Genomic DNA, 20,212 nt, shown 5'->3' on the forward strand with positions numbered 1-20,212 from the left:
ATTGAAGATGGGAGTGTGGGGTGGAAGACAGAGTCAAACCCAAAGACGACATCAGAGTAAATTGTCGTCCTCTAAACCACAACACTTAGGGTCACGGGGAAGATCACTCACCGCCCGGTCCACTTCAGGAAGGGAGGCCCGGAGAGCTTTTGTGAGCGCTGCACACCCCCCCGGTCTATGACGAGAATTTTCCTGGACGCCTGGCTGTAGGAGTCGTCCCCGGTCTCAGGGTCTTGCATACGAATTACGAAGGCGAGAAAAAGACAACACAGAGGAGAAGAAAAACAATGGTCAAAATATGAAAAAAATGTTGACCCTAACCAAACTTTTCAAAATGAAACAATGGCTTAACAGTTTTCGTCTATCAACTAGAAACGCAAAACGAAATTGAGATGAAAATCAGGTTTCTCATTCCAAAGCATAGGCAGAACAAAGAAAAATTTAATTATATAAGATTTCCATTGTCTAATTTATATGTTTCCATGTTAAATTTAAAATATATCCAATTTCACATGTTTTTGTATAATGGCATCTGCTTACATCATAGTTTAGTAAAAATAGAGTAAAATTTTACCAATTGAGTTTTCTTCCCCTCAGTTTACTTCACCCCTTAGCTTTATCTGCCTGCTCTTTTTAGGCATGTGAATTTCTGATTTCTGACTTCTGGGTTTTGTGGCTTAAAGGGGCCTTCAACGTGTCAAGGTTATTAATATATTCTTCTATCTGTATTTTAAGACTTTAATGATTTTGTTTTCCATATTTAGTTTACCTGGAATTTTATGTATGAGTCCTCACATAATCTGTTAAGTTAAAATCTAAAATTATTTTTTACAGATGGATAGACAATTTTGTTTGAAACATGAATTGGGATTATCTGTATACTGGGAAGTCATAGTGAGGGAATGAGTTATCCTAATGAATGAACTCTGCCAAATGCTAATTAGCTACATCTCAATCCAATTCTGTTCTCTTTTGGTTGGGTTACTTACAGTAAAGAGATTTTTTTTAAATGTTATTTCTTTGTGGAAAAAACCCTAAATACCAGGATTGATAATGGAAGTAAAAGAAAGTAAAGTAATCTGGGAAAGTAATGGATCTTAACCAGAAAATATAAGTTATATGCAAGGTTTCTGAGCAGTCTAGAACATATTTCATAATGTATCCTGTACAATAGAAACTTGCACTCAGAGTTTCGGATACACCAGCTCAGTAGCATAAAAGGCCTGTCAGAGAAGGGCGACATTCTATGTAAGTGAGTCTAGAGAAGTTGATTTTTAGTCATCTCTGGCTTCTGGGCTTAGGCGATCTAAGAGACGTTACCAGGGCTCATCGATTCCTGGGTCTCCTCTCATTCTGGGCATGAGGAAATGATGCCCTTCCTTCCCCCTTTCAGAAAGGGGGGCCATGGGACTATTTCTAGCCACTGTGGGCTGTGAATGGAAGCACCTTGTGTCATTTCCAGGCCCGATCAGGAAAGAGTAGTTATAAGATTTCCATGCTCTCCCTTCCCATGCTGTGGCAACTGAGGAAGCCACTTGTTCCAGATGGTACAGCCTGTCAGCCTGGGTCCTGGAGTGACTGTGTGGATCAGAGCACCACTCCCACCCTGAGCTGAACGTGCACCATGAGCATGAAATAAAACTTTGTTGTGTTAAGCGCTGAGATTTGAGTGAGAATTTGCTATCACAGTATAACCATGGCTAATATAACTATTATGGAGGTGTTTTTTCATTGTTTTGCTTTGCTATCTCATCTGTATTTTCTGACTTTTAGGAGATATATATATATAATTTATATAAAATTTAAAACCCATAAAAGTTATTCTACTGAAAAAATAATAAAAAATCTTTCAGAGGTGTATGCCCTGTCTTTATTAGCCTATATATGAATTTTGCTTACCTGTGCTTTTGGTGAGATCTAAGTAAATGTGAAGAAAATGTGACTAGGTGTTTATAGATATTTACAATCAATACATTTTAGATCAGGGTTAGTTGTACTCTGCATCAGCTTTTCCTCTTCAATCCTTCTCTAATATTGAATAACTATTTTTATCAAAGGAGCTGGCCTCCATGGTATATAACTGGAAAACTCTCCTGCTCTCCTTTCACACCTGCGTGAAATCTCTTGCATATCCCTACACTTGTCAAGTATTTTTCAGTCACACGAGTAGTCTTATTGCAGTAGTGAAAATATCTTGTCCAGGGTAACAATTACAACTCTACATTCAACCTAAAGGTTCTCCCCTGCCCAGCTTTTGCCTGCTTCAGACGTGAAGCTTGCTGCGATGAAGGGAGGTGTGCCAGGCTTCTCCAGATCCCTGCCTTTACTCCTCATAGTTTACTCCCGCTGGTTAGCTGCTATTTCTGAACCCCCCTCCCCCAGAGTTTTGGAGAAGTTAGGGAAGTTTGGGAGTTAGGAGAAGAAGGAATTAGGGGGAAAGGGCACAGTCTTCCCTGGTTGGTGCAGGATGCTGTTATCTTCAAAAGTTGGTTTCCTGTGAACATGGAAGACTCACAAATGTTGGCTCTTTCTCTCTTACATCACCTTTATGGGCTTTTTATGACTCTCTTGCTGAGACCTAGGCAATGCCTCTCCTCTGGTTGGCTGCCTATGACTCCTCTCTCTCCAGTCCTTGGCCTTCTAGAGTTTCATCCCATGTAAAACTCTCTCCTAGGGTCCCTTCCCTTTATGGACATCCTTCATGGGAAAGATTCTTTTTAAATGACTCCAGATTGGTTTCCTTCTAGGTACACTTGGCTCACAGGACAATTCATGTGTCTTTGCCCTGCTGGTAAGGGCAGTGTAGCTTGCCCTCCATGCCACCCACCTTACTCATTGTCCCAGGGATGCTAGTCAGCCAGCATCTTGCTTTTGGACTTCCTCAGGTGGGAGTTAGGACATCAGTTCCTACAGACTTCCCAACTCCAGGAGATATAAGCCACACATGCCGAGAGGTGCTGGTGGAGGCTTCTATCTCACTTGGCTTTAAGCAAAAGAAATGACCCCTCTCCCTCCCCAGAGTGGCGGGAGAGAAAATATAGGGCCCAAGGTAAGTCTCCAACATAATTGTTCTCTTGCATAGACTCATTGTGGATGATTAGTAATGCTGGCAGACTGGTTCACGATCTTTTCCCATCTCCCTTTGAAGTGGACAGGGGAAGGAGGTACCTGGCATCTATTGCTGCTTTCTGCTTTTGAGGCCTTTGCTGAAACTCCAAAGACGGCAGAGAGAATCTAATTAACATCCTATCGCAACTGTTGTCTGTCATCAACTCAAGAAATTCTTACTAGACTTCTGATGAAAATGGTGGGATGGATCAAGGCTTTCACACACACACACACACACATCCTGTAGCAGACATATAGTAATGACAGATAAAACTTGAAAAGGGAAAAGTAAAGAGACCTAGACTTTGAAACAAAATAACACTTCCTGTGAACATGCAGAAGCCACAGACCTCCTAGGCTTTGAAACAAGTCTCAAAGTAAGGGTAGCAGTCAGAGATTTGGCTCCTGTGGATGGAGATGTAAGTGCCGCCCCGGAGGTGGAGTACTTGGGCCAGGTTTTCAGCTTGAAGCCAAGGTCACTCCTGCCCCTAAGTACAAGTTGAACAAAACTATTGCCAACCTTCTGCTTGGGGCTATAGCTTTATGGGAAGCTTTGTGCCAAGTGGGTGGGAGAACAAAAATGTTGACAGTCTTTACATGAGAACTGAGCCTAGGCATTCCCTGCTCAGTGACTGGAATGGCAATACCCTGATATCACCAGTGTTCCTATACACTAGTAATAGTAAGAAAATAGGATTTTATGTTAAGTATGGTAGATTCAACTCATGCATTTATCACTATTAAGTCCCTAAACTCCACTAAATGACAGTAAGGGGTTTTGTTTGTCTGTTTTTTAAGGTATAAACTCATATGTGCAACCTGAAAGTGTGAGGGAGATAATGCCCCGTTGGGTGGAATTTTGATCAATGGGGGACAGGAGCCAATGAATAATTTCCCCCCGTTTCTTCCCTTATCTCACCTCTCCCACGATGGTCTTCAGATGCAGTTTGTTTATTGAGGACCCAGTTCCCCGATCCAGCAATCAGTTTAATTTAGTGGCAGCCAGGTTGACGAAGCGTCTTCCTGTTTGTTCTCCTTTTTTTCCTGTTTCACGTTCCTTGTCCCTCACACCTGCTCCCTGGACTCCCTAATAAATGAAGCTCTGGTGTCTGGGGAACCGAGGCTAACACAACTAACAATAAAAAGATTGATATATTTGACTTCGTTAAAATTAAGAACTTCTGTTTATCAAGACGCTATTAAGAGAATGGAGTCAGAGGCACATTCCGCTTTGGCAGCCCGGGGTTCGCCGGTTCAGATCCCGGATGTGGACATGGCACCGCTTGGCACTCCATGCTGTGGCAGGTGTCCCACATATAAAGTAGAGGAAGATGGGCATGCATGTTAGCTGAGGGCTAATTTTCCTCAAAAAAAAAAAAGAGAGAGAGAATGGAGTTGGGGAAGGTATATACTACACATAAAAAGGATTCATGTACACAATAAGCAAACAACAGCCATAAAACAGTAAGAAAAAGATAGACACTCCAGTTGAAACACAGACAAAGTGCTTGAGTGAGTGCTCAGAAGAAGAAATCCAAATGGCTGGCGAACATGTGAAACCTCACAGAGAGTCATGAAAATGCAAATTAAAACCATAGTGAGATACCACTTCACACTCACCAACAGGGCTAAAATTGCAGATGTTGGTGAGGATGTGGAACAAGGGACATTCACATACACTGCAGGTGGGACTATAAGTTGGCACAGTCACTTTGGAAAACAGTTTGGCATTATCTGCTAAACTTGAAAATGACTACACAATTCTATTCCTGGGTATACATCCTACAGAAACGCATACACAGGTATACCAGGTGACACATATCAGAATGCTCACAGCAGCTTAATTTGTAATAGCCAAATATTAAAAATGGTCCACATATTCCTCAACGGTAAAATGGATACATTTTGGTATGTTTGTAGAATGGCATACGATACAGCACTGAAAATTAGCCAGCTGCTTCTCTCCATAACTTAAGAACATAATACTGAACCAAAGAAAACAGACACAGAATACTACATACTGCTTGATTCCATTTGTATACAAATTTTAAATTGGCAAAACTAAACTATAATGAATAGGAATGCATTCTTAGGTGGTAAACTATAAAGAAAAGCAAACTGAAAATCATAAAAATCACCATGGTGGTCACCATAAGGCTAGGAGGGAGGGCATTGTGATTCAGGAGCATGGGGAGGGGGCTTCTGGGGTGTTGGCAGTGTTCCATATCCCATCTTGGGTGACTTTTCCCATAGATATTATCTTTTTAATACCTTAGTAAGCTGCACATTTATGTTTTATGCACTTTTATGTATATGTGAAATTTTTCACGATAAAAAAGGACTAAAGAGAGAGAGAGAAGACAAAATTGTATCCTATGAAATTTAAGCTCAAATAATATTATTTGTGTGCTAGCAAGCAATTTATGCTTCTAAGATGTGGTGGCCAGCCTCCACGATGGACTCCATGGTCCCTGACTCCTCGTGTTCACACCCTTGTATGGTCCCCTCCCATGTGGTACTAGGGGTTGTCTGTGTGACCAATTGAATATGACAGCTTACCAAATTATTTTAAAAATTAACGCTAACAATATTAGCCGCTAATACAATATGTTTATTATGTACCAAGCACTTTCCCAACCTTTTAACATAAAATAGCTACCATTTATAGCAATGTATCCCAAAAGTGCAATATGCATACTTGGAGTAATTCTAGAGCTTTATGTAAAACAAACATGAAGTTTTATATGTTAATAGTTATGTATTTGCTAAACTGTATAAAAAATAACTTGCACATCAAATTTATATTTTCACGGGTATTGTTAAATTTGAGGCAAAGTTAAAAAGAATTTAAAGGTGATTTTTAATAATGTTAAGGGAATGGTAGTATTGGTGGTATTCCTACAGCAAAAATCATGAAAGTGCTCTTCAAATACATGAGGATTGGGAAACACCAATTTATAGTTACTGTGCTACAATCAGGGAATAAAATGGTGAGCAAAAATTGTCATGGACAAAAAAAAATCCAAAATAAAAGAATATACAAATAAATTATTAGAAGAAATTGAATTTATCAAAGCCATTGAAGGCCAGGTCAATAGACAAAAATCAACTGTATTCCACATACCTCTGAAAAGAAAATGAAATTTGAAAATTAGGCCCATTTACAATAACCTCAAAAAATACAAAATACCTCAGAATAAATCTAATAAATGAAGTGCAAAATCTCTACACAGAAAACTATAAAACATTAATAAAAGTAATTAAAGAAGATCCAAATAACTGGAGGGATACACCATATTCATGGACTGAAAGACTCAATATTGTAGAAATGTTAATTCTCCCTAAGTTGATCTATAGATTGAGTGTAATCCCAACATATTTTTTGGTAGAAATTGACAAGTTGATTCTAAAATGTGTATGGAAATACAAAAGTCTGAGAACAGCAAAAGCAATCTGCAAGAAGAATACTACCAGATATTAAGATTTACCAGAAAGCTACAAATTAAGGTTGTATGATATTGGCACAATGATAGACAAATGGTCCAAAGAATATAATAGAGAGTCTAGAAACAAACTCACGCTTGATTTAGGGCAAAGGAGGCCCTGCAGAGCACTGAGGAACAGAAGACATTTTCAATTAATACTGCTGGGTCAACTGGACATACAGCTATGGGGAAAAAAATGAATCTTGACCATACACAAAAATTAATTCCAGACTGATAATTGATCTATAAGTAAAGTTTAGATTGTGAAAGATCAAACAAAATTTCTAGGAGATAACATAGGCGAATATCTTCATTACCTTTGGTAGGCAAAGACTTCTTAAATAGGACACAAAAAGCACTGACTGTAAATGAAACAATTGATAAATTAGACTGTATTAAAATTAGAAACTTTGGCTGGTCAAAAGACGCCATTAAGAGAGTGAAAATACAAGCCATGGAATGAGGGACAATATTTACAAAACATTTAGCCAATGAAGTACTTGTATCCAGAACATATAAATAACTCTTGTACATCAATAAGAAAAATATAGGCAATGCAATTAAAAATGTGCAACAGACATTTTTTTTTTCTTTTTTGAGGATGGTTAGCCCTGAGCTAACTACTGCCAATTCTCCTCTTTTGCTGAGGAAGACTGGCCTTGAGGTCACATCCGTGCCCATCTTCCTCTACTTTATACGTGAGATGCCTACCACAGCATTGTGTGCCAAGCAGTACCATGTCCGCACCCGGGATGTGAACCGGTGAACCTGGGGCTGCCGAGAAGAGGAAGGTGAGCACTTAACCACTGTGCCACCGGGCTGGCCCCATGTGCAACGGATTTGAACAGTCATTTCACAAAAGAAGCTATCCAATGGCCATTAAGTATATGAGAAGGTGCTAACTGTCTTAGTTACCAAAGAAATGGAAAAAGATATACTACAGATTTACCAGAATAATCAAAATGTAAAAGATTGATAATACTAAGTGTAAGCAAGGGCATGGAGCCATGGGAACTCTCATACAGGGCTAGTGGGCATGTAAATTGGTATAACCACTTTGGAAAACTGTTTGGCAGTATTTACTAAAGTTGAACATACACATAAGCTATGATCCAGCATTTCCTAAGTATATGCCCATCAGAAATATGCACATATGTGCATCCAAAAGACATGTGCAGAAAAAGTTCTGGAAATGGATAGTGATGACAGTTGCACAACATTGTGAATGTACTTAATGCCACTGAATTCTATGCTTGAAAATGGTTACAAGGGCAAATGTTATGTATGTTTTACCGTAGTAGAAAAAAACATGTAGGAAAATGTTCTTATGGCATTATTTATAATAGTCAAATTTCAGCTGTAGAATGAATACATTATAGTGTATTCATATACTGATACTATATAGCAATAAAAAATAATAGATTACAACTATATGCAATAACTATATGAGTTTTACGGATACAATGTTGCACCAAAGAAGCCAGACACACACACAAAATACAAACTGTATGATTTTATTTATACCCAGTTTGAAAAGCAGGCAAAATTAATTACTTAATTTTGTTTGAAGTCCAGATAGTGGTTACATGAGAGGTGCTTCTGGAATCCTGGTTATGTTCTATTTCTTGATCTAGATGCATTTACTTTGTGATAATTCATCAAGCTATATAGACTTAAGATTTTTGCACTTTTCTGTATGTTAAGCTTCAATTTTAAAAGTTTGTAAAAAGGAGGAGGGGGAGATGAAGACACAGTCCCTACTCTCATTGAACTTGAGGTCAAGCAGGGAAGACATAAATAAATATAAAATTACGGCTGTGATAACTACCAAAGAGGAAAGGCACAGTAGGGTCTGAGAACATGTAGAAAGGAGATCTGACATGGTCAGAGAGGTTGGAGAGGGCTTCCCTGGGAAGTGATGTTTGAGCCTCGATCTAAAGGTGAGTAGGAGGTGAAGTGGAGAGTAAAGCCTTCCAGGCAAAGGGAACCCCTTATCCAGTGCTTCCCAACATTACCATTACCCGTTGTGCTGTCCTTGGCTCTGTCCACTCCAGCCACCTGCCCAGTCTCCACTCATCCTCACTCCAGGGCTCAGAGGAATCATTTTTTGACACACTTGTACCCCACTCATGATGTAAGGTTTGGGAAGCTCTGCCATATGCAAAGGCTCTGTGACAGGAGAAACCATAGAGATTTTGGGGACCAGACAGAAGGCCAGTGTGATTGGAGGGCAGAGAAGAAGAAGAAGGAGAAGAGTGAGAAATGTAGCTGAAGAGGTAGGCAGAGGTTGACCAGGTCCACTATATTAAATGTTTTTAACATTAGTCTGTGTCCATGCCTGTGCATATACTGTACTTGACTGAACTGTTTATTCTTGTTGTACATATTTTAAGTCCAATATTGTTGTCACGTCACTCGCCCAGATGATGGGGTCGCTGGCACATATCCAAACTAGCTCGTATGTCCAATGACTCCAGCCTTGCATACATGAAGTTGGGCCAGGAGAGGGACAGTTAGCCATCCAGAAAGAACGATGTGACACTCAACTCACTCAAGAGTTATTAACTAGCATGTGGTCCCTTGTTTGTAGGATTGCCAGATAAAATACTGCATTTTTATTTACTAAAACTGGCAACCCTACCTGTTAGGATTTGGAGGTCTGGAAACCCACTCCTCCTTCTGTTCAGGAAATTGTTAGAATCGATTTATTTGCTGTGCTTCCTGCCTGTGCTGACATCCTCCTGTATCCTTCAAAGAAGCAAACTCAATTCAATTTACCCAGGTAGTGACTGTATTTGTTTTTTCATCAATACAAGCCTACTATTGCAGTGGCTTTATAAAAAAATCATTAACAAAATAAAACTCATAGATCAAAGAAGAAATCATAGTGAAAATTAGAAAACACTTAGAACTGAATGGTAATGCGTAAACTAGATACTGGAACTCAGGAGATGACATTTGTCAAAATTCATCAAATGGTACATTTAATATCTGTGTATTTCATTGCATATAAATTTTACCTTAAAATATAGCTATAGGTTGCTTTGGCCCTGGCTTTGGGCCCTGGGCCTCCCAGCCAGGGACTCTGCGCCTGTGCCCACCTGGCCATCACCATGTGCTGCCTTGGTGTCTGGGCGATCCGTGGGCAGCACCAAGGGCCACGATGACAGATTACGGAGCTGGAGGCTCTGGAGTTCATCTACCCCAACTCCCTCACATCTTGATTGCACCTTGATCCAACCCTCCTACCAACTAGTCTTTCAAAATATAAATGGACTCTCCTGATACCACATTGTCCTCCAGCAGTGCTTCATTTGACAAGGTCCTGCTAAGTATTATCAGAAAATCCACCCAGCTTTACCGTTACTGTGACATCAGAGGCTGGAGAAAACGATGAAACTGTCCAGACTACCCTCAAATTTATACACAGTGAAAAATACCCAGATGAAGCCCCCTTTATGAAATGTCCTCCCAGGATCATCTAGAAGATAATGATGTCTCAGACATTTTTAAATTATTAACATTACAGGCAGAAGAAAACCCTTGGTATGGTGATGATCTTTACTTTAGTGATAGCTGTGCAAAAATAATTAAATGAAATAGTAGATCAAATAAAAACTAGAAGAGGAGAAGAAAAGAAACAAAAAGAAAAAGAGGCTGAAGAAGCCAAAAAGCAATTGTGGCTCTTCCATTACAATTGAGAATTTCTTAAGTCGGGAAGCCGAGTTTGATGCAGAACTCTTGAAAATTAAAAAGAAATGAATGAAAGAAGAAGAACAAGTAAGAAAAAAGTGAATTAAGTGGGAAACAGCTATTTGAAACAGATCATAATCTTGACACATCTGCTATCCAGTTCTTGGAGGATGCTGGAAACAGCGTGGAGGTAGATGAGTCTTTGTTCCAGGAAATGGATAACTTGGAGCTGGAGGATGAAGGATGATCCAGACTACAACCCTGCTGACGCAGAGAGTGACTTGACCGACTAAAGGACTATCTCCGTCTGTAGAGAGGTTTGACTGCCAGCATCTGTGGCTATGCTGAGAGGGTGTTGATTTTCCTTTCTTTTTCTCTAAGAAAAAATAATTTTCAGGATAATATTCTTCTAACAGCTTTCATCGCTGAATTTAATAAACTGATCTTAAAATTTCAAAAAGTAGGTAAATAACTATAAATACTCCAGTACTGAGCTCCAGGTTCGTGCTGAGGTGTTTAAGAGCGAAATGTACTGATGTCTGTAACCAGCCTTTGAAATGCATAAAAAATAAGATGCTTGATGAATGGACAGAAGGAGGGATAGATAAATGGAAAGTTGCATGAAAAGGCAAATATAGTAAAACCTTAACTGTAGAAATCAGGTGTTGGGCATTTGGGTATCACCATACAATACTTTCAACTTTTACTTGTGAATGTTTTCAGAATTAAATAAAAACCTCATAGGATGCTGATAAAGTGATTCGTAAAGAGAAATGTATCCCTAAATGTTTATAGTAGAAAAGAAAGGTAAAAAAATATTAAGCTAAGCTTCTAATTCAAAAACTTAGGAAAAAAACCAACACAATAACCTTAAAGAAAGAGGAAGAATGGCAGAAATAAAAAATGAAAGCAGAAGTTAATTGAATATGAGACAAAGACACAACAGAGGCGGTAAAAAGACAAAAGAATGTTCTTTGAAATAAACTAACAAAATAGGCAAAACTCTGGCAGAATTGATCAAGGAAAAAAAAAAAAAAGACAGAGAGAGGGCCCAAATAAACAATCTTAGAAAGAAAAGAAGACAGATATGGACACCACTAGCCCTCACAGTGCCTCTGTGTGAGTTATGAAAAGGTGGTCCCCTCCTGGTGGCTGCAACCCTAACCCAGGACTTGTTACTTGAAAGCCGGGTCCAGGCTGCTCCCACCCACTCTTTGTCCAGATAAGCTTGTGCAATAAGCAACCTTGCACAACTATATTGGCAGGCCTGGATCAGCATAGTTTAAAAAGTTGAGATAGTATGAACAACTTAGTGCCAATTAATTTGGAAACTTGAACAAATAATTAGTTCCCTTGAAAAATACAGTTTACCCAATTTTATCAAGGAGAAATAGACAGCCTGAATAAACCTGTAACTACTAAAGAAGTCAAATCAGTAGTTACAAAATCTACTTACAAAAAAGTGTGAAATTTCTTTTTCTTTTCTTTTTTTTTTTTTTGAGGAAGATTAGCCCTGAGCTAACATCTGCCGCCAATCCTCCTCTTTTTGCTGAGGAAGACTGGCCCGGAGCTAAACATCCGTGCCCATCTTCCTCTACACATGGGACGCCTGCCACAGCACGGCTTGACAAGCGGTGTGTAAGTCCACACCTGGGATCTGGGCCAGTAAACCCCAGGTGGCAGAAGCTGAACGTGTGAACTTAATCGCTGTGCCACTGGCCGGCCCCTGTGAAATTTTTTTTTCTTTAGTCTAGCGTAATTAAACACTACTGGAATCATCTGTTTGCTAAAAGATAGATAAAATGCAGCTGTGAAACCATCTGGTTCTGGTGCCTTCTTAAATAGGAAATCTGTAATGATCTTCTTGAAACTTTTTGTGATAATTGGTCTTTCAAGTTTTCTGTTTCCTCACAGGTCAATTTTGGTTTTATTTTTTTCCTTTGAAAATATCCATTTCCTCTAGTTTTTCACATTTGTTGCCATAGAGTTGCACCTAATTCTTTTAGTGTCTTTTGTTGCTATGGATATGTCTCATTTTTCATTCGTAACCTTGGTATTTTTGCTCTTTTTCTCTAACCAGTTTCATGAGATGTTGCTGTATTTTATTGGTCTTTTCAAATAATTAACTCTTGAATTTATTTTTGTCCTTTCTACTATTCTTTTTGTTTTATACATCATTATTTTCTGTTTTTATCTATACTATTTCTCTCCGCTTTAGGTTTGTCATTCTTCTCCTAGTTTCATAAAATGGGCAATGAATTCTTTTTTAAGAATTGTTTCATAGTGAAAGCATTTAAGGCTATGCATTTCCTTTTGCTGTGTTCTACAGGATTTTACATACAGTGCCCTCATTTTTTCATTGCTTCCTAGATCATTTATAATTTCATTTTTTTAAAGTTTACAGGGGCCAGCCTAGTGGCATAGTGGTTACATTTGTGTGCCCCACTTTGGCAGCCCAGGGTTCTCCAGTTTGGATCCTGGGCATGGACCTACACACCACTCACAAGCCATGTTGTGGTGGCATCCCACATGGAAGAACTAGAAGGACTTACAACTATGATATGCAACTGTGTGCTGGGGCTTTGGGTAGGAAGAAAAGGGGGAAGATTGGCAACAGATGTCAGTTCAGGGCCTATCTTCCTCACCAAAAAAAAAAAAACACACACACATACCTTAAAAAAAAAGCAGAGCTCATTAAAAAAATAAAACTTTACAAATAAAATAATTATTAAATTAGAAAGAACCAAACACCTTAATTCTAAGGAGAGTTATATTCTAGACCTAATTTCATTTCAAAACAAGACAAATTAATCACTCATTGTAATTTTAGCTCTTCTCTAAAGTAATTAATTTGATTTATATACACACACATGTACACACAAAACAATCTATAGACCTAACACTCTCTTTTCAATAACATCTCAGAAACCTTGATTTATTAAAAATAGCAGCATAAAAACAATTGTATAAATGGGGAAAAAATGAGCCTAAAAGGGTTTCAGCTTTGCAATAACACAAATAGTTTTCCCATAGAAATTCCACTGAAAAGTTTTATTCTGTGATTTAAACAAATCTTAAATTAAAGCTATAAATGTAAAGATTACTGAGCTAATCTAGCTCTTTCTTTGCACATTTGGTACCGAACCCAGTGATAGGCCATCTAGCCTAATAATAGATCAGTGCCACCCAAGGCTAGCCCTGTTTTCTTTTTTTTTTTTCTTTCTTTCTTTCTTTTTTTTTTTTTTGAGGACGATTAGCCCTGAGCTAACTACTGCCAGTCCTCCTCTTTTTGCTGAGGAAGACTGGCCCTGAGCTAACATCCGTGCCCATCTTCCTCTACTTTACATGTGGGACGCCTACCACAGCATGGCGTGCCAAGTGGTGCCATGTCCGTACCCGGGATCCGAACCAGTGAACCCCTGGCCGCCGACAAGCGGAACGTGTGCACTTAACTGCTGCTCCACCGGGCGGGCCTCTAGCCCTGGTTTCTAGTTAATCATTGCTTCAATTTTTATTTTCTCTTGGTCAAAAGATGACTTAAGGATGTGCTGCTCTTATTCTTTATTTAAAATATTTTTAAACATATTTTTATTTTGAAAAGTGCAAGTTATACAGATTGTAGAGTTTTTTTGGTTTCTGAATGGTTTGAGAGTAAACTGCTGCCTGTTGTCCCACTGCTCCTGATTACTGTAGTAGGTGTTTCCCCAAATAAGGACATTCTCTTGCATAACTCCAATAGAATAAAAATACGGATACACTGATACTCAGCTACCATTTAATTCTCGGACGCCATTCAAGAGTCTCCAGATGTCCCCAAAGATCCAGATTGCAATCATACATTGCATTTCATTGTCGTATCTCTTTAGTCTTATTCATCAGGAACACTTCCTCATTCTTTGCCTGACATTCATGACCTTGACATATATAAAGATTACAGGCCAGTTATTTTATTTTCCTCCACTTGGGTTGACTGGGGTTTCCTCGTTGTTGGATTCAGGTCAGGCATCTTGGGCAGGAATATGCTGGAAGGGATGATATGTTCCTCTCACTGCATCCCGTCAGGTGGTGCAAGATTTCAAATATTCCCTCCCAATGCTGGTAATGTGCATTTTCATCACTTGATTAAGGTGGTTTCTGCCAGGCTTCTCTAGTGTGAAGTTACTTTTTTCTTTAGTGATTAATAAGTATTTTGTGGAGAGGTATTTGAAACTGTAAATATCCTGTTCCCCATCATACATTCAGTTCACTCCTTCATTTATATCACTATAGACTTGTGGTTTCCTAGTGTATTCAATGAATAGTAATCTGTTACTATAATTATTTATTTTGATCCTCAAATTGTCACCAGTTTGGCCAGTGAGAGTCCATTCTGTGTTCTTTTGACGCATTCCCATTATTCTTTGGGAACTTCCTTCCTTTTGGGCACAACAAAATATTCCGGCTTATCTCGTTCTTTCCTCGCCCCAGCCGTGGAGTCAGCCATTCTGTAAGGAGCCCTAGTTCCTTTCAGTGAGGGCTTGTATTTAGAAACCAAGATCTGGGCAGTGGGGGCTCATTGCTATTGGGATGTCACCACTTCCTGGCCCTCTTGTGGACAGAACTAGAAAATACGTGTATGTATACACACACACACACACACACACACACACCTATCTATCTATCTAACCTTTCATCTTGCTTAACATGAGTTCACATTTGTATCTCTAATTACAGTTGAACTCCACAGGGCTCACTCTAGTTTTCTCCCTTTCCATAGTTGTCATTCCCTTCTGTGACACTCAGAATCACTTTACTTATTATGTAAGTATAGTAAGTATTTATATTTTTATAATACAATTTTACTTTAATTTTAAGTAGTTTTACTTCACTATAGCTTTACTTAATAACTTTACTTATTGATCGGCCTCCCTGTAGTAACCAACTGCCCACCGCCATCACCACTCCCTCCCCCACACAGATCCTCTTCTCACTCCACTTGGACTCTGATCCCCTGTGCCGGGCTGCTGCCAGTCCCCCACCCTGGGAACACCCTCCTCAACCCACCCAGGCTCTGACATCCCACATCGGGTCATCCCATTGAACAGAAGCCCTTTTTACCCTCTAAAGGCCCACCAGAAATTTCAGAACACTGAAAATAAAGAGAACATCCTAAAACCCTCCAGAGAGAAAAAAGAGTCCACACGCAAAAGATCAGGGATCGGAGGGGTGTTGGGCTTCTCTCAATGCAACAAAATACTGAGCGAAAAATGATTTTCGATTTAGACCTGATCCCCAGCCAAACCATCTGTGGAAGCTCCTCCGCAAAGGTGGTCCCCAGCAAACTATACTTCCTAATACTTGTACCCTTGCGTAGTCCCTTCCAACTCTGAATGTAGGCTGGTCTATGATTCACATTAACTAATAGAATATGGTGGAAATGACACTGTGCTAGTTCTGTGCCTGGCCTTTAAAAGGACTAGCAGCTTCCATTTCCCTCCTTTTGGAAAGCTTTTAGGTCCCTAGATTTAGGAGTTTGAGGTGCTAGGTAAGAACCCCAGCACTGTGCTGGAGAGGCCATGTGGAATGAGAGAGACCCTGACACTACAGAGAGAGGAGACTAGACATCTGGGATCCAAGAGGGAACTTACAAGAGGGTATGCAATCCTTTCATATGTATATGATTATCAAACCTCTGCTTGCATCACACTTGCTAATATCCTATTGGCCAAAGCAAGTCACATGACCAAGTCCAAAGTCAAGTGGGAGGGGACTACACAAGGCCATGAATCCCTGAAGGTATGGTTCATTGGGGACCCCTAATCTAACAGGATATCGCAGTGGTTGAATGGGATTTCAGAGTTGAAAGGTAATTGAGTTATAGAAAATAAGGAGAGTTTTCTTACCACCTAAATTTGTGAGTTGAAAATAACACTTGTTGCATATCTGAGACTATATTAGTCAAGGTTCTCCGGAGACAGAGAACCAACATAGAGAAAGAGAGATTTTTGTTAACAAGGAATTGGCTTACACAACTATGGTAGCAGAAAAGTCCCAAGATCTGCAGCTGGCAAGCTGGAGTCTCAGGGCAGCCAAGGGTGTAGTTCCAGTCTGAAAGCCAGCAGGCTCTGTGACCCAAGAAGGGCCAATGTCTCAGTTCAAGTCCCAAGGCAGAAAAACACTGGTGTCCCAGCTTAGTAGTCAGGCTGAAGTAGTTCCCTCTTACTTGTCAGAGGGTCAGTCTTTTTGTTATATTCAGGCCTTCAACTGATTGGATGAGGCCCACCACATTAGGGAGTACAGTCTACTTTACTCAGTCTACAGATTCAAATGTTAATCTGATCCAAAAACACCTTCACAGACACACGTAGAATAATATTTGATCAAATAACTGGGCACCCTGTGGTAGACTCATGTTGACACATAAAATTAACCATCACAGAGACTTTGTCATTAGTCAAAGTTTACCTGCCAGATTCTCTCTTCCCTTAGAATAAGTTCTTTCCCAAGGATGGTCCCTAGCCTAGTTTATCAGACCCTCCCCAGTGGTTCATCAGACCTGCAAGGCAAGAATGAATCCCAGAGGCAAACATAGCTTGGCTCTCCTTTATGTTATTAATAGTTGGTACATGAGCTAAGTTCTCAGAAATTAAGTATACCTCAACTTTCTCATCCTCAAAAAGTTTGTGGTCAAGTTGGGACCAAGAAGTAATAGCTTGAGAAGTTCAATTATAATATTTTTCAAACAGTATACCACATTTTGTCGTGGTCTTCACAGTGACTCATCCTTCTCTGGGAAATGTCTCCCCCAAAAGATATGTCACTTCCAACCATGTCTGTGCTCTGTGACACCACTCCCTGGTCATAGTTGATTGAAGCGTGAACAGACATCTGATTCAAGCTGAGCCAATCATTTAGTCTCTCGTGGGAGTTTTTGCATTGAGAGACCAGTGCACAGAACTGTTACAAGCTGAGTCACATTAATGACAACGGGCTATATACCTCCAGCTGCTTAGATCCCAGAAATTACCCTGCTTCCTTTCAAGATCTTCTCAAGATCAAGATTAAAAGTTTACTTGGATTTCATGAGATAACTCTAGAATATTTTTCAACACCACCAAGCAATGCTCAGCAGACACTGACTAGATGTCCTACAAATTTAACTCAATGCTGACACTCTCTTCCTGGAGATAGCATCAGATTCCATGAGTTGAGGGCTCAGTCCGACAAGACTGTCCCCACTTCAGGCACCAATCGCAAGTCCAGGTTGTCTCCTCAGCTTCTGACCAACTGGCTGTAAATCAGAGGTTCCTACAACTCCCTCCTCAGGTTCAATCATTTGTTAGAATGGCTCACAAAGCTAGGCAAACATTTACTTACATTTACCAGTTTATTATGAAGGATATTATAAAGGATACAGATGAACAGCCAGATGAAGAGGAACATACAGTGAGGTCCGAAGGGTCCTGAGCACAAGAGCTTCTGTCCCCTTAGAGCTAGGGTGGGCCACCCTCCCAGCACCTGGATGCGTTTACCGATTGGGAAGCTCATCAAATCTCCTCCTTCAAGAGTTTGTAGAATTTAATCTGCAGCCCCTCTCCTTCCCCTTCTCAGAGGTTGCCAGGTGGGGCTAAAAGTTCCGACTTCCTAATCACTTGGTCTTTCTGATGACCAGCCCCATCCTAAGGCTATCTAGGGGCCCTACCCCAAGTCACTTCATTGGCATAAACTCAGGCGTGCTCATAAAGGGCTCCTTATGAATAATCAAAGACACTCCTATTGCTCAGGAAGTTCCAACGGTTTTAGGAGCTTTGTGCTAGGAACTGGGGACAAAGGCCAAATATTTCTTATTACGTATACCACAGTAACCTAATAACCTTATGTATTAGTCAGGGTTCTCTAGAGGAAACAGAACCAACAGGATGTGGATATATATAGAAAGAGATTTATTTTAAGGAATTGGCTCATGCAGTTGTGGCGGCTTTGTAAATCCAAAATCTGCAGGGCAGGCCAGCAGACGGGAGACCCAGGGAAGAGTTGCACTTCTAGTCTGAAGGCTGTCTCCTGGCAGAATTCTTTCCTGCTCAGGGGCAGTCACTTTGTTCTATTAAGGCCTTCAACTGATTGGATGAGGCCCACCCACATTATGGAGATAATCAGCTTTACTCAAAGTCAACCAACTTAAATGTTAATGTCATCCAAAAAGCACCTACACGGACACCCAGAATAATGTTTGACCAAATATCTGGGCACCAAGGCCCAGCCAAGTTGATATAAAAAATTAACCATCACACCTTCTAACAGATTCCATTTTTAGTTAAAGCTAGCTCAAATCAATACCGTTACTTGCAAAAAGGAAAAAAAAAATTAAATATGCCCGAATTGCTTATAATTCTAATGATAATAGCTTCCAAGAACACTGTTAGGTTCTGGTCTATAATGGTGAATAAGACGTGGTCCCTATCTTTGAGAAGCTCACAGTGTTTTGGGTTTTTTGTTTGTTTTTTTCTGTAGCAGTTTACGACATCAATAAAAAAATATATGAGGGGGTGATCATTATGTCCAATTGCTATGAGACAAGAACCAGCCTAATGAGACAAGGCTATCTTCAGGGCCCCAGGCCTAACAAGATTGGCGCTAACCAATTGGCAGGCTAGGAGAATCAGATAGTGGCTACCGAGATTCACATTCCACAGGCTCTGGACTTTCCTGGGCTTACGTATGTGCCCTGGCACCCAGGAGTCCACTGAGGATGACCCTAGCCCCATTAGCATAGTAAAAATTACAGCCAGGGCTGGAGAGCTAGCATGCTAATGATACATGTGTCGCATGTACTAGCATGTTATGTGACAGCGCAGGCGCAAGCACAGCCCCACCTCTCCATGTCATGACAGGGCACTCCTCCCCAGCCTCTTTCTTTCTCTTATCCTCTTTACGAGAATCTTCTCTCCTCTGGTCTCAGGGGCACTGTGAGGCCCTGGGTCAGTCATTAGCCTGTCAATCTGGTTTCGGAGAGTCTGCGTTCCATCCCTGGGAGCTCTCCTCTTCCGGGCCTAATCACCCTGGCGACCCCAAGTGAGTTGCCCTCTCTTGGCGGTCCTGGTTCCTGGATTCCGTTAATCTGTTTGGGCACCTAGAGTGATTCCAAGTTGCCTTCTGGGTCAGCCATTTGACTTACAAAGCTGCAATTTCTGGGCTTGGAAAGCCCTCGTTCCACCCCTGGGAGCTCTCGTCTGGTTTTTGGGCCCCTGGAGTGATTCCAGGTTGCCTCGGGTCAGTCCTTTGACTTGAAAGGACTGCAGCTTTTGGCCTTGGAGAGTCTGTGTTCCACCCCTGGGAGCTTTCTGGAACCATGTTTTGTCTCCTGTCAAGAGCCTGTTGAGTATTTTAGGCACCTACTGAGTAATTTATTCTGTAAACTGTCTTGCTTGGGAACTACTGTTTGTGTGACCTTTGGGAAGAGGCCTGACCACCTCTTTCTCATCTTTGTCTGTTTTGTTTGTTACCTCCTCTGTTGTTAACAAGTCAAGGTCAAGTTCAGCCTGGACCTGAGCAGAACCTGGACGTTGTGTAAAACCAAAAACTTGAAAAAACTTTCTGCCAGGGATGTAACTCTCAACCCCAGTGCTGAGATCCCTGGGCTCTGGCCCACTCCAGGCCTTTGCCTCTTGCCTCCCTGGCTAGCCTTGTGCTGGCTCAGGCACTAAGCACCTGGGCTGAATGGGACTTGACTAGATCTTATAACTATATTGATGCCCACAGTCAGGCTCTGCACCCTTCTCTGGGCTCACCGTCGGTCAGAGATGAGCTGCGCTGCCAAGGGGAACACCCCAAGCATCCCTGGATACTCACCCCCGGGTGCATTTTAAGTAATGGAAACACTTTCAATTGGATGGGTTATGCCCCAGAAACTCCATCTTGGAGAAAACTTGAGGGGTTTCTCTGTGCCT

General features: G+C 40.6%; 1 protein-coding gene, 1 long non-coding RNA gene and 1 pseudogene across 2 annotated transcripts in view; 2 read left to right on the forward strand and 1 right to left on the reverse strand.

Moving 5' to 3' along the window:
- The window catches only part of ZNF318 (zinc finger protein 318), a 27,550-nt gene extending 27,318 nt beyond the window's left edge, over positions 1–232 (reverse strand). Inside the window, exon 1 of the mRNA XM_070244587.1 lies at positions 112–232. The gene's annotated coding sequence lies outside the window, so the exon portion shown is untranslated. The remainder of the gene's footprint in view (positions 1–111) is intronic.
- Positions 1–1,858, forward strand: part of LOC138919532 (uncharacterized) — a 2,125-nt gene extending 267 nt beyond the window's left edge. Inside the window, exon 2 of the long non-coding RNA XR_011429762.1 lies at positions 90–1,858. This is a non-coding gene — a long non-coding RNA (uncharacterized lncRNA). The remainder of the gene's footprint in view (positions 1–89) is intronic.
- An 8,283-nt stretch (positions 1,859–10,141) lies between these two features.
- On the forward strand, positions 10,142–10,579 carry LOC100067406 (RWD domain-containing protein 1 pseudogene; annotated as a pseudogene).
- Positions 10,580–20,212: the final 9,633 nt, after the last annotated feature.

The sequence above is a fragment of the Equus caballus genome, chromosome 20 (genome assembly GCF_041296265.1).
Source record: "Equus caballus isolate H_3958 breed thoroughbred chromosome 20, TB-T2T, whole genome shotgun sequence".
Classification (NCBI taxonomy): domain Eukaryota; kingdom Metazoa; phylum Chordata; class Mammalia; order Perissodactyla; family Equidae; genus Equus; species Equus caballus.